The sequence below is a fragment of the Aedes aegypti genome, chromosome 3 (genome assembly GCF_002204515.2).
Source record: "Aedes aegypti strain LVP_AGWG chromosome 3, AaegL5.0 Primary Assembly, whole genome shotgun sequence".
NCBI classification, from domain to species: domain Eukaryota; kingdom Metazoa; phylum Arthropoda; class Insecta; order Diptera; family Culicidae; genus Aedes; species Aedes aegypti.
In genome coordinates, this window is record NC_035109.1 from 265,636,321 (window position 1) to 265,652,594 (window position 16,274).

A 16,274-nucleotide genomic window follows, 5' to 3' on the forward strand; every position below is an offset into this window, starting at 1 on the left:
CCACTGTCTTTTACTCAATAAACCGAACAGCTCCAACATTATTTGGTAATGAACGTGTGAAACTTCATTGATTGATCATGGGGTGGGAATGCACATTTTCTAATCGACAAAAACTGACCTGCTCGAACTAAAATAAATCATCCATACTTTTAGGAGTTTAGGAGGACGAAGGTCTACTCCACTGACCTGCGATCGATTCCATCTGCATCTGCGATATCGTCTGCAAAGCAAGAAGCAATTGTCATCTTGTAATGATAGTGGCGTTTCTCTGCACCTTGACTCTTCGTCTGCAATCCGAACACTTGATTTCAAACCATCCAGCGAAGCACGTATCAGCCTAATTAGTTTCGCCGGAAAGCCATGTTTAGATATTATCTGCCACAGCTCATTTCAATTCACTGAGTCGTACACCGCCTTGAAATTAATAAACAGCTGGTCTGCCCATACTCGCAATACAGTCCCATTAGGAAAATTATCATGTCGAGAAAAACGCAATTGAACATTATTGCAAAGGTTTTCGTAACGCCGCTGCAGGCAGCAGAAAATTCTAGTGACATTACTCAACACATTATCATTAGAGTACAAGAAAATGAACAACTACCAAAATATTGTGAATGCGGTTGTTTTTTATATACAAATCCAAGATACTTGCCAATGGGACTCGTTATCCGAGTACTTTCCTCTTCAAATTCAAATATACCCGCATACCAGTCCCATTACTTGGGACTCGCTTACTTAGTTATCGCGCATCTTGACACATTTATTGCCAAGTTTATCATGGATTCCAAGGGACTTTTTCTTTTGCTACTATAGTGCTTTCATATTTTAATTGCAATACTTATTATACAATATAAAATAATATGGTGGTGATAGTGACAGTCCTCAAGACATTCCTGGGTTTGATGAATGCGTTGCGGCCGGCCATATAGGAAAAGTGATTCTATAATATTCCCCAGAAAACCATTCCCCCAGTTTGCAACTTGCTATGGTTGAATGTAGATGCGTTGATCGCTATCTCCAACTGTGAAGTTGTTTATCCTTTTATTAACCAAAACCGGTCGATCAACAAACAGTTTTAAATTGTTTTTACTTTGTTTTCCGTTGTTATATTCGTCTCTTCGTACATACGGAATAACCGTAATCAATCGCGGCTGTGTTCCTGTTTTTTTTCTATACCATTTGTTCGTTTTCGCGCGGTTTAACAAGCGATTGACATTCAGTTTTATTCCAAGCCCCTTTGTCCCAAAGCAACTTCTGGGCAAGGGGGTAGTGTGGTTTTTAATCTGTGGCGATTTTCTCGCTATCGAAGATAGTGGTGCTGCCAAATTTCAGCACGTGAAAGATTATTGGTGGCGAACAAATCCATCTCTCTGCTCACAGTGCAATTGTGAGGCGTTCGCAACCTTTCCTGACATCGTACCACAGACGCGTTTTTGAAGAAAGCTTTAGTGGCAGAAGAGCTGAGAAGAAACCGAGTGAACAGTGAAACTGCTATTGCGAAATTGTTACAGCAGTTTATTTAGTGAACAATTAGTGAATTGCCTTTATGGTAACGGGGCCGGGGGGTCCCCCACCTTGGGGGGAGGCTCCCCAACTGGATGGTGCGATTTCAAGACGAGTCGCTGGTAGCTTTTCACGAGCTACACTGCCAGCCTTCATGGACAGAGATGGGATGTACGGAAATCTACACGTCCTCCGACTTCAAGGCGTGAATAAAAATGTTCTGCTACACGCACCTTTCATGATTCGAAAGTCTATACAAGCTCATCTTGGTGCAAACATTGAAGGAGCCTATCCTGAGGCCAACGGAAACAGCTACGCGCTAAAGGTGAGGAATGTCCGCCACTTCGAAAAGCTGCTAATGATGACCAAACTCTCTGACGGTACTCCCATTGAGATTATCGAGCACCCTGCACTGAACACAACGCGTTGTGTGGTCAGTTGTCGTGATGTGATCGATGAATCAGAGCAAAAAATCGAAGAGGAACTTAAAGACCAAGGAGTAAAGGAAGTGAGGCGAATCACCCGAAAATCCGGTGAAACTCGGATCAACACATCGACCCTTATTATCTCTTTGAGGGGAACCAACAGACCGGAGTTTTTAGACTTCGGCTACATTTGCTGTAGAACACGTCCCTATTACCCGTCGCCCATGCAGTGTTTTAACTGCTGGGCTTTCGGGCATACGACGTCACGCTGTAAAATTGAAAAGGGAATCTGTGGTACATGCTCTGGAGATCACCCTTTTATCGCCGATAAGCCCTGCACCGAAGCGAAATACTGCAGTAAATGTGATACTACCCAGCACGCAATCAGAGAGCGGTCCTGTCCTGCTTATAGAAAAGAAAACGACATCCAGCGTATCAAAATCGATCAAGATGTGCCCTACCCCGAAGCTAGGCGTATCTACGAGGAGTCAAATGATCCAAAAACGTACGCAAAAATAACAGCAACAGGAACTAGCAGTGACTTTCTAAACCTCAATCAGAAGAACGACGAGCTTATGGAGATGGTAAAAATGCGCGACCGACGCATTGAACAGCTTGAGAGCGCTCTTAATGGCCAAAATACATCAACTTCAAACCTGGACGAAAATCCCCCAGCAGTCGATTGTATTCCCTCCAGCTTCCAAGCAATGTTAGATAAACAGCGATGTTTAATCGAGTTATTAAGAATTTGATAGCAGCCAACATAGAAATGCAAAAAGAAGTACAACACTTAAAAAGCTCCATTAATACGTCTACCAGCATTGCACACAACGCGCTCACGCAAGAAGATTCTGTTATCGAGTTTGCAACCCCAATCGAAAGCGCTCTTTCCAAAACCCTCACGCCCGAGAAACAACAGCCTAATGATGATCCGCTAGACATTTATAGCGACGATTCTCATCCTCTCGACAACATTCCGAGCTCTTCCAAACACATGGGAACACCAAGACCCCCTGTTTCTCCCATGATCCGCAAGAAGGAGACGTCAAGCCTTACAAAAAGCCATCCTCTCACTCCTAAACGACCTTACAGTAAAGCAAGTTCTCCCGATAAGCTGCAGGACAGCGTGAACGCGTCGAAGCCTTCCCATCAAAACACCATCAACCAGGCGAAACACCCTCCACCCTCAACATGACTCCACAACCAACCAACGAAGACAATTGTCTAGACTCTACCTCGAGTAGTCGGGGCGCCGTTGGACCGGAAGCCAAACCCCTACCGGAACCTTCGGGTCGACTCCTGCACTCGAACAGTAAGTTAGATGAAGAAAATCTGAAGAAAAACAGCGCCTCGAGCAGTCGGGGCGCCGGCAGACCGAAAGCCCGAACCCAATCGGAACAGCCGGGTCGACTCCGACACTCGACGGACGAAGATCCAGCGATAGCCCCTGGTAGCTGGGGCACCGACAATGCGGACGTTCTTCCCACACCGGTATTGGCGGACAACCCTCAGCGCCGGGGGGAAGCTGAAGGAGGGACGGACAAGGGTGAGAACACCTATTCCCCTCAGGACGTCGAGGGAATCAAGACCGTTATGCCGTTAGATCTCGGGACGCACAAAGGGGGCAACCCCTGTCCCCCGAAGGACAGCGTGGGAGTCAAGAACCATCAGCCAACTTTACCCGAGCATAGTACAAGTACGGACGAAATAAACACCTTTTTTCCTACCGTCGGGACATCCTTGCCCTTGGTGGGTGGACGAACTCCACCTGCCACTGGTCTGGCTCTGTCTTGTTCGGCTCATTCATCAAGTCCCCCAGCTTCTAGTACGCAAGCCAGTGAGGCCAACCGTTTTTGTACACAGAGTAACGTGTCTTCTTCTTTCACCGGCAACACCAATTTTCCCACACCGTCTCTTCCAAGGCCCACCAACTTCATCCTTCAATGGAACATCAATGGTTTCCTAAACAAATTGGGTGACCTCGAACTTCTCACGCAGACCAGTTCCGCCCTGGTGTCTGGCCCTCCAAGAAGTTAACAAAGTTACTGCAGAGCAATTAAATCGGACCCTGCGAGGTCAATACGAATGGACAATCAAAAAAGGAAACAATTTTCGACACTCAGTCGCCATTGGGGTCCTACGTACCATCCCATTTGAATTCCTACTTCTCAGAAGCGATGTCCCTGCCGTGGGTGTTCGACTACAAAATCCGCTGAACATATCCGTAATAAACGTATATTTTCCATGTGGGGCGCTCCCGAATCTCCACGAACAAGTCAAAAGCCTGTTAGAAGCCGCTCCCGGACCCGTGATATGCCTGGGGGATATGAACGCTCATCACCCTGCTTGGGGAGGAAATCGTGCAGACCGTAGAGGGACTACTCTCCTCGATCTTTTCGAAGAACTCGACTTAGTAGTACTCAACGATGGCTCCGACACTTTCTATAACGGTCACTACTCTAGCGCCATCGACGTCACCGCAGTTAGTCGCTCAACTCTGCCTAAGCTCCAGTGGCACACCATTACTGATCTTCACGGAAGTGATCATCATCCGATACAGATCACCATAGCTGCTAGCTCTCCGATCACTACTCGTCGTCCTAGATGGTTGTATGAACGTGCTGACTGGGAGATATATAATGCTTCTGTTCGTGAAGCACTTCGGGCTGCCGATCCCACCAGTATCCCGGACTTTAACGAACTCATCCACAAAGCAGCTGAGGCTGCAGTACCCAGATCGAGTAACAAGCCCGGACGAAAAGCGCTTCGTTGGTGGACGGATGACACGCGAAAAGCTGTGAAAGCTAGAAGAAAAGCACTTCGTGCTGCAAAGCGGCTGCCACAAGGCCACCCTGAGAAAGAAAACATGCTTAATCGCTATCGAATGTTGCACATCCAGTGCAGACAAACTATCAGGAACGCTAAACGCACTAGTTGGGAAGAGTTTCTGGAAGGTATGAACGCCTCACAAACTTCCGCGGAACTTTGGAACCGGGTAAACGCACTGAGTGGCAAAAGAAACTTAGCTCCATTATCAATACAATTGCCGGATAAATTAGTCACCGATCCCGTTGCAGTCGCCGATACCCTGGGGCAATATTTCTCAAGTCTCTCGGCTATTGATAGCTACGACGACCTCTTTAAGCGCCGTTACAATCCCTCGACAGACTCTGTTCTTAATTTCCCCGTTCCATACGATTTAAGAGGTGCAGCCATCAACGAACCCTTCTCACTCCAAGAATTAAAATTCGCTCTTGGCCGCAGTAAAGGCAAATCAGCTGGATCTGATGGCATTGGATATCCGCTGCTAAAAAATCTGCCGTTCCCCGGAAAAATCAAACTCCTGGAAATTCTCAACCAAATTTGGCTGTCGGACACTTTTCCAGCCGAATGGCAAGAAAGCCTCGTCGTCCCTATACCCAAAGCCAACAATCCAACTCGTGGACCATCAAGCTTCCGGCCGATTGCGCTCACTAGCTGTCTCTCTAAGATTATGGAACGAATGGTCAATAGACGGCTCAAACAACAACTGGAGGCTGCAGGCCATCTTGACCGCCGACAACACGCCTTTAGGGCTGGATACGGGACTAACAGCTACTTTGCTTCTCTGGGTGATATCCTTCATAACGCACATTCCGAAGGGCTGCACACTGAGCTGATCTCCTTGGACCTTTCCAAAGCCTTCAACCGCACCTGGACTCCTCTGGTACTCAAACAGCTAGTGGAATGGGGGATGTCCGGGCACGTTATCCACTTCATCAAAAACTTTTTATCCAATCGCACTTTCCGTGTACTGATTGGTGACAACACATCCAAGCTTTTCGCCGAAGAGACCGGCGTACCCCAAGGATCCGTTATTGCAGTCACCCTTTTTCTTGTGGCGATGAATGGTGTTTTCCGAAATCTCCCAAGTGGGATTTACATTTTCGTATACGCGGATGATATTTTGCTGGTAATTTCAGGCCGCACACCCGTTCGCACCAGAATAAAAGCTCAAGCTGCAGTCAACGCCGTCGTCAAATGGACCTCGTCGGTGGGGTTTACTCTGTCGGCACCCAAAAGCATTCGCTGTCATATTTGCAACACTGGACATCGAATTACCGGTTCCCCCATCACCATTCAAGGTCAACCCATTCCGCTGAAAAAGACCGTCAAAACCCTTGGAATCATAATCGATAGAGGGCTTACATTCAAACAACATTTTGAGTCTGTGAAAACAAATTGTCGTACTCGGTTAAACCTAGTGCGTACAATCTCTCGTCCACATCGATCTAACAATCGGGCCATACGTTTTCGAGTTGCTCACGCAATAATCGACAGCCGTCTAGTCTACGGTCTGGAATTAACATGTATCGCTACTGGAAGGCTGCTCCAAACCCTCGCACCAGTGTACAATACCTACGTTCGCATCATCTCGGGACAGTTACCGTGTACTCCGGCGGACGCCGCATGTACTGAAGCTGGTATACTTCCTTTCCGCCATGTTATATCCGCAACTATCTGCAAGAAGGCCGCTGCTTTCGCCGAGAAAACCTCCGGAAATGAAAGGATCTTCCTCCTCTCCGAGGGGTGCAGAATCCTTCGTACGGTAGCCAACGTGGATCTCCCTCCAGTGGCCAAGATTCATTGGTACGGAGACAAGAGTTGGCAGTCAGGAAAAGCAAAAATCGATAGTACAATCAAGGACCGTTTTCGTGCCGGTGACAACTCCATCACACTTCGAGCGTCTGTCATTGAATGGCTCCGTAATAACTACCCAAACCACCTCCACAGATACACTGATGGCTCCCTATCGAACCGTGGCGTGGGAATCGGCATCTATGGACTTGACGTTTCGAGAAGCCTTAGTCTCGCCCCACTATGTTCCATCTTTTCCGCCGAAGCCGCAGCCGTTTTTATCGCGGCTACTACTCCTGCTGAACAACCCATCCTAATACTTACTGACTCAGCTAGTGTAGTATCAGCTCTTCAGTCCGAGTCCCCCGCCCATCCATGGCTTCAAGGTATTTTACGGTTTGCCCCACCTGACACCACCTTTGCGTGGATCCCTGGACATTGTGGTGTACCTGGAAACACAGCTGCTGATCGCCTCGCTGGTGCAGGATACGCGTCAACAAGGTATACAAACAAGGTTCCTCTTCAGGACATCAAAAGATGGATAACCAAGTCCGTCAACGCGCAGTGGGCAACCGAATGGTCCCAGCAGAGCACTTGTCATTTACGCAAGATCAAACAAGATACCCAACCATGGACCGACGTTATTTCATTAAAAGAACAGCGGATCATCTCCCGACTGCGGACTGGATACACCCGTTTATCGCACAACATGGAAGGCTTGCCTTTCCACAGAATTTGCACCACTTGCAATACACACAACAAGGTGGAACATTTCCTATGCGTCTGCCCTCAGTACGAATTTCATCGTAGAAACCATGGACTAACGGGGAGCATTCGGGAAAACCTATGCAACGATACGACTACACTCAACACTGTCATCTGTTTCCTGAAAGATTCAGGACTATACTCCCAAATATAACCTTACCTCTAATTTTTCCCGCAGTCGGGGTATCTCTGCCGGTGGAGGGTTTCGACCTTCCTCCGGGAGAGCTCTACCTTGTTCTTGCCTCCCCTCCATTCCCGGTTTAGTGTGAAACAATTATGTTTAGTTTGAACCTGTTGCTGGCGACTAATTTTATCTCACCGAAAACGTGTTTTTCAAATTTTGTGATAGTTTATTTGTATTTTGATATGCTGCTTGAAAGCCTGTAAAACTCCTTATTGAAAGCAGCCTTTCTGGCGCTTTTCTGACAAATGGTGATGAACTAGCCGTATGCGCTAAAAATCACCTTAATAAAGAACAAAAAAAAAAAAACATTCCCCCGAAAACCATTCCCCAGAATTCCGTTCCCCAGAATGAACCATTCCCCAGAAAATGGTTCCCCAGAATGTAACATTCCAAAGAATTCCATTCCCCAGAATGCACCATTCCCCAGAAAGCTATATGAATATCCATTTTTTTCTTTTTTTAATTATTGCTTTGCGTGAGTCATTTATGTGGGGGCCCAGATAGCCGTAGCGGTAAACGCGCAGCTATTCAGCAAGACTGTAACCGAGTGTTACAGGATTTTTAGATTTTTAATGTGTGCTTTAAATGTTTTGATACTGTTACGTTTCTTTGGTTAGTAGGTGTTGGGTTAGTAGGGTTAGTTAAATGTAAACGATAAAAACTGTATGTTGATTAGTAGGGTTAATCGTTTCAAATTCAAAATTGTTAGAACATTACGAAGTAGAGTGGGTACGATTGGAAGACATGTTGCATAAACTAGTGGGTACAATGAGAGGCATACTCGGCGGGCGTAGAACGCAACATACAAAAGGGGTGGTAACAATAGTCGTCTCTTAAAATATTGAAAGGATAAAGGCGCAAAGAAAATCCGCCATCCTTCACTAAAGTACTGGCGTTCGTGTGCTTCGGATCGTTAAAAACTTAAAGTGTCCTTTACAAGTTACAAGTAAAAGTTGAAGTGAGTGGTAAAATTTATCGGGTGAAGTAAACAGTTCATTCAGGTATGCCTAGACCTAACTTAAATCAACCGTTCCCTAAACCAAACTTAAATCTACCGTAAAGCTAATAACTAGTTGCGTGTAGTTAGATATTCTAAAACCCTTCCCCGTTACCCTCACAGGACCTTTTGTGGTACCTTACGGTACTCTGCCATTTTGTACGCCAACGAAAGTTGGCGAAGCCCACGGTTCGGCCTAGTGGTCCCTAGTTGGCCATTACGCCATTACAAAAAAGATTAGTGCCGCTCTGGTCTTGCGAGGCCATAATTGTTAAGGAGCGATTCCTCGGGCCCCAAGGGCGCCCTAAACGTCAAAGAGGACCCCTCTCGGCAGAGTCACTCCGGCCTTGTCCTGGGCTCTGTCGATGTAAGCCAAAGAGGGAAGACGCCAGGAGACAAGTAGATCGCACCTTTCTGCCAAGTCGATCTACTACCGATCCACCAAGACAACTTTTCGACCACCACCACCACCACCATCACCCTGCTGGGAAATCCGCCGGAGGCCCAGTCAGCCGGCGTTAGCGTTAGCGTAGTTACGGTATACTTCGTAGATTGGATACTAGCAACATTCATGTTTCTTTTTAATAATCTCATCCTGACTACTTTCAAGAACAAGGCAGGGGAGTATACCTTGTTCAAATCATAAACAAGAATACTAAAAGCATGAATATCGCTATTCCCGGCCACGCCCATCTTTACCGTAACTTGGGATAGGGGAAGGAAATGTTGATGTAGCACTTACTTAATGAGAGGCCACCGACTCAGCGACACCCTCATAAGTGCTACGGAGTTGGAGGTTGGGGAAGGTATATTGTCAGGATTCGCCTAGAAAGCTGGCGATAGACCATAAACATTTGTTGTTTAAGCGTTTTCAAATTAATCTTTTGAATGCCGGCAATCAAAAGAGAAAACAATAGCTTATTTATAGTATAAATAGTATTTCGCGAAATGCTTGTCGATTGTGCAGTAATATTTTTGCTCAATAACCAGTAAAAAGCAAAACCGATCCCTCCAGGGTCATCGGATTGTATAAAATAACGATACGCGTAAAAGAAAAAATTACGCCTATTGAAAAACTGTACTGTGCCCATTGAAAAACTGTACTGGGTGGTACTGTATTTTTAGATAATCAAAAAACGAAAGGAAGCGCGTTCGAACTAAACACCCTAGGATACCACAGTCGGTTTTACGAATTATACGAAAAGCAGAATCGATCCCTCCAGGGTCAACGAACGGTTAAAAAGCATCCACAACCGATTGTTAGTTGCGTGATACCCGCCCGGACAGAATGCGCAATCTGAACATAATTATCAAACTCCGAAAATAACATTTTCCGTTCAAGAAACGATCAGAAGTTCCACGACGCGGACAAAAACGATCCGGAAGGCTCACAAAAGAAAAAGTATCATACTGGAACAAACTCACCGGATTGATTCTCTAAATTTATGTGATGCCTGTCACCTCCGGATGGTTCGGTGAACTTAGGGCAGCCAAAAACCAACAGTACTGAGGACACAAATCAAACAAATCACTTTTTCATTTTTCACTTTTCACTATTCCATTTCTGAATGTAAAAACTGTCCTGCTTGGGCTTCACGAAGCACTACCCAGCAAGACGCTCCAAAACAGGAAAAAAAAATCTCCGGTGACGAAAACATGCGCGAAACCGTGAGCCAAATCTATCGGACGACGCAAAACCGAACTGTCCTGCTTGGGCTTCACGAAGCACTACCGCCGGAGGCCCAGTCAGCCGGCCCGCAGAAACATCGTCGGCGAGCGCTCGTCCATCGGCATCGAGACATCAGCATCACCAACAGTACCGGTACGTGTCCCAAACCCTTCTACACCCACTCTACACCCACAGTTGTAATAAATTTCCAATAAATTCAACCCACACCCCACTTGCAATAGATTATCAATAAATACCTCAAATAGTTTCATCAAATTACCCTTTTTCAAAATCCCAAGTAAGGTGACAGTATCTGCACGTTGGTCGTGAAGCCCCTCCGATTGCCCGGTAGTAAGCCGACCTTGAGACCCAGCTCGAGGGGTCCCTTGCTACTGAGAGTTTACCGCGAGCTTTGCTAGGGTAAAAAGACCAAGATGAGGGTCGTGGGTTCGAATCCCACCGGTCGAGGATCTTTTCGAGTTGGAAATTTTCTCGACTTCTCAGGGCATAGAGTGTCTTCGTACCTACCACACGATATACGCATGCAAAAATGGTCATTGGTATAGTAAGCTCTCAGTTAATAACTGTGTAAGTGCTCATAAGAACACTAAGCTGAGAAGCAGGCTCTGTCCCAGTTGGGACGTAACGCCAGAAAAGAGGAAGAAGAGTCACTTATGTGACAGGCTAAGGTCTGACAAAACAAATATGTAGGTAGGAGGGTTAGGGACATAATGAACACACGGGGCGAAATGGACACCCCCTTACTCTCTGGGAATATGCATATTTCAGCAAAACTTTATAAACTGTACGAAATCTGTATTGTATATGAACGTTTTGACGGTATAAAAGTTTACGCTTTGCTTCATTTGTCCTCTGAAATTCTACTATATTTTTTTCTCAGCTTCAAATTAGTTCATAAGCAAAGCGGAGGAAGCGGTGGATTTAATTTTAGAGCAAAGAAACATATTTCCATTCTATGTAAAATAAGCATTTACCTAATGTGTCCAATATGCCCCTAATCCCCCTATTCATGAGTATTTTGCATATTATAATAATATACCCTTCTTCTAATACATTCCCATAAAATATACTGACTATATGTTTATTTTTGCATATATAATGATGCACCCTTCTTTCAGTATTATCTCATTATTACCGGCAGCTTAATTTTTAACCGAAAAATTCAAATTCCAATCGTTATAACTTTTTTGTTTTTCAATATTTTTGCACCATTTTTTCACAAGTTCTCAAACAACTCTTCTAGTTTAGGAATCCGTGTCGATATTCATTATTGGTGATCTGGTTTTAAAGTTATTCCGATGTTCCTTGGGGGACCGACATTTTCCATATAAAATGTCTTTGGCGGCCATTTTGTTTTTGATCAATTTATCAAAAAAAATAAAATATGGGCTATATCATGCCAGGTAATAAGGAGCTTCTCTGAAAAAATCATACAAATCGGTTCAGTATTCTTGGAGATATCTGAAAATTACGATATGATGTTTTTTGAAGTTTTTAAGATCTTTATTTGGCCAGCGTGGTTACAGAAACTTAAATGGTCATTACTTAAAGACGGCTGCATGAAATTGCTTCATTTTTTCACAACATACTCTCATTAATGTATTCTTTCGAAGAGTGAATATCCGAATACGATTAAAATTCTGTAGCCTGCGAAATTAACGGGGGGTTCTAGTTACGGGTCGGTCCCCCAAGGAATTTTGGAATATCTTCAAAACCAGATGACCAATGATCAATATCGACACAGATCCTAAAACTAGAAGAGTTTTTTGAGAGCTTTTAAAAAAATGGTGCAAAAATATTGAAAAACAAAAAAGTTATAACGATTTGAATTTGAATTTTGCGGGAAAAAATGAAGCTGCCGGTAGAGGGGTTAATGATATAGGCAAAATATATCGATGGAGAGCCCATATAGCATAAGGTCACTTGGCATAAAATGATTTGGTATAAAGCCATTTGCCATCCAGCCATACTTATGCTCCTTCTTTTCAAAAAGGATGTTCTTCATGTCATGCCAAATGGTCATTGGCCAAATGACCATTATATCAAATGGTACTTGATCATTTAATCAATCATGCCAAATGCCTTCTTGCCATTTGGTATCCTTACGGAAAATTTTGTCTGTATCGTCAACAGGATAAGACTGAAAGAAGGGTGTATCACTATTTTGTGCAAAATTAAACAAGTCATTTGTAATTTAGACTTGACGCAAAGAAGGGCGTATCATTTTAATGTGCAGAATAGTAAGTTTTTATTCTGCCGAGTTTACGTAATCATTATATCGGAAACGTATAATATGATACTACGAACGTCTTTATTCTAATCGGTGTAGCCCTAAAAAGTAAGAGATGATGCACCTTCTTAAAACATTGATGAAAAGCTGCATACATCACTACATTTGATAAAAATTGGACATAAATGTGAAATTATACATTTGGAAACTACTATACCGAAAGAAGGGTGTAGCTCTATTTTGTGCAGAGTAGTGATGAGTTGTATATTCTTTTAAATAAATATTGGATATTGTGTTTCTCCATAGACTGATCTATCAGTCTTCATAAGTGCCAATAAAAGTGAAACTACTGTGATAGTTCATTTGCAAATGAAATTTGAATTATGCGTAAAGTGTTCATAATTAGCAGCACCAATGCTAATCTTCTCATGTACTTGTAAACAACTGTGTATGGAGTTTAATTTTCAAGTTTTTTTAAATAGATTATTTCAAAACTTCAAAGTAGGTATATAATTTTCTGGGGAATGGTCCATTCTGGGGATTGGTTTTCTGGGGAATGGTTCATTCTGGGGAGTGAAATTCTGGGGAATGGTACATTCTGGGGAATGGGTTTCGATGGAATGGTTTTCTGGGGAATGTTATAGAATCGGAAAAGTAGTTAGGATTCACCTGCAGCATGTTGTAGTATCTGACACACAGGTACTAAGGCGGGTAAGTTTTGATTAGCCTGATTTCGAAAAAGCTGTTGGACATTTCTTAGATATCCATAATGCTGGCTTTTCATTGGACCTTCTTAATTATCACCATTAGTGTCGCTAAACGTACTGCTTGACCAGTCGACGATACCAGTGGTGGTATGCTAATTCCCATGTTAGCCCAAAAAGCCTCCCCTCCATGTCGTTAGATAGATGAACATACCGGAGATTTAGGTAATTAGTCAGAAGACAAAAGTTATGACAGCTATAGGTTTGACTTAGAGGGAAGCTATTTATCTTATTTTTAATTTAGACTCACATAAGGACTAGATATGTTTTAATCACTCATCGCACCAGAAGCATTCTAGACAAAAATGAAAAACAACATTTGTTATGGAGTGCAGATAGTTTAAAACACTGTAATTTGTAGCGTTTCTTTTTCTTATGGGATGAAAACTACGATGCAAGATTACAGAAATCATAATAGGAATAAGGGTACATGAATTTCGTCGTAATCTACTAGTGGGACTGTTATGCGGGTACTTTCAATCAGAGTTTATATACACATAGTTGCGCGAAGAGACTTCTTTGAATGCTTGCTCTTCTTTATCTTCGAAAACAGCCCCTATCTGTTTTGCTGGTCTGCTCGATAGGTAGACGGTTTGACAGTTCGAGAGGTAGATTTGGTTTCACTCTTCGCGCAACTCTTCATTCATAGACTCTGCTTTCAATATGGGACGCACATGATTTGGTATTTTTTTCGCATTTTGTCCATACAAAAATACAATTTTAAGTATGATACCATGAAGTACACTAACAATAAACATGATTCATGAAGAAAACTCAAAAGTGATGAAAATTGAAATGGGACTGTTTTACGAGTATGGGCAGTGGTGAGCCTGCAAGTAATACTCCTGTAACCCGGCCCTTACAACAAAGGACTCCTTGAGCGGTCTATCTGTTTAACATGATGCGCGACAGTATTCTGTACGCCTAATTCAGCTGGTCAATTCATCTGTGATTGGCACATTCCAGTGTGTGCCCTTTCTTGTAGATTGGACGTATGAGGCCATTTAACCAACCGGTGGGCATTTCTTCGTCCTTTCATACCTCCAGAAGTACACGGTGGATCGATTGGTAAAGCTGCTCACTTCCGGTATTTCGTCCTTCCACCAGCCTTACAGTTCTTCAGCTCGCTGATAACTTTTTTAACCTCTCTCTGTATTTTATATCACCGAACTGTATAGCTGTTGTAATATTTGCGAAAATCACCGGGGTCTATAAAATGAGCTCGGCCCTGGGTTAGTTCATCTCGGGACCGACGGCTTTACTTCGCTTCCGAAGGAAGTCGTCACTACAACCGTTTTGGTCAAAAGTGACTATCTCGGCGATGGAATTCGATCCCAGGTTCTTGGCGTGCTTGGTAATAAAATTGAACATGCTCTTTTGAATTATGAATGTCAATTTTATTACCAAGCTTCATATTAAAGCAACAAAATATTACTTGACAATTCATGAAAGTTCGATGAATTATAAAATTTATCAAAGATTTTGCCAAGAATCTGGTCAGCACCCTGACATTTATTTATCCACCAATGATTTTGTAATGAATTCATTGAGGATCCTATAAAAAAAATACTAAGAATGACTGGAATAAATCCGCCAAATTTATTCAAAATACCGTCAGGGACCTCATAAGCACTTAGTAATAGATCGAAAGATAGTCAAGCTAATAATCTAAATAACGGTCCAAACAAGAATCAGTACCTATCAGTACCTCCAGGAATCCACCAAACAGGAATTTCTCATGAATCTGGCAAGGATTTCAGTCAAGAACCAACTATATTTCCCGAGAAATTTGCCACAAATCTATTCAGTTTGGCTTTTCAGCAAACGCTAGGAATCAACTATGAATTATAAGAAATAATTTGCCAATGGTTAAAATCGTATTCGAAATTGGTGAAAATTTTAAAAATAAATCTGGAAAAAATGCAGGAATGCCAGATAACCGACGATTTTTTTAGCAGGGTTGTGCAAAATATGTACTAGAAATCGTTAACTACATCAGGGCTCATTCAAAAATGACGTCCACATGGCGTCTACTCGTTTACAGAAATGAAATTCCCTGATATTTCCAGGTTCTTCCAGGTTTAGCAAAATAATTCCAGGTTCAAGGAATACTCTTATTTCAGATAGATAAAAAATTGATACTGCTCGTATTATTGTATGCGTTTTTCAATGATTTTCTCAAGCACTTCCATCAGAATTTATTTCAAGTAATTTCCCAAAGATTCAGATAGTGGGCTTCGTAGCCGTGCGGTTAGTGTCACCGAGGCATTTAGCCGCATCGTGCTAAGGAGTGTGGGTTCGATTCCCGCCTCAGGCCGGAAAACTTTTCGACAGGAATGTCTTCCGACTGTGCCACTGGGCGTTGCATGCTAGTCCGTTGTCTAGTGTGGTGCTTCCTTCAAAGGGCAAATAGCCCACTGGAAGCATTAACGTGTAGTGTCTTTTTTTTTAAAAAAAAAAAAGATACTTTAATTTATTCAGAAGTGATTATTTCTTATGTTTTCGAGAATTTTCCTGCAGCAATTCATCAAAGAATTTTGTTTTGGACATCTCATGAATACAACCTGGTTTTTGCTAAATCTAACCGCTGAAATTAACTCAGAGATCATCAGGAATTCCTTTGAAGAATCTTTCAGACACTTTCCAAGACAGTCCCAAGTCGTCCAGAATTTTATCCGGTGATTTTTCCATCGATTCCCCTAGGATATCGTCAAAGACTCCTTTTTAGAACCTCTTTACAAATTTAACCAGCAATTTCTTCAAAGATGCCTATAGGAGTTTCTTTTAAAATTGTTCTCAAGCATTTCTTCAAGATTTTAAATAGAAATTTCTCTAAGGATATCTCCAGGAATTAATTATAAATTGCTTCAGGAATTCTCTTCATACAGCTTAATTTAGCTGAATAAACTTTTGGAATTTCTCAAGGAAGCCTTTAAAGATTCTTCCAGACATTTACAGAGGGAGGAGGGGACCTTTAAGTGCCGAAAAACGATGGAGGTCATAATTGAATCTTCTCTCACCAAAAGTTAGTCATGAAGCGAGTTGTTCGGCAGTCGTCAACCCTTTGGCAAAATAATGTTTTAAACTTTAAAAAAGGGT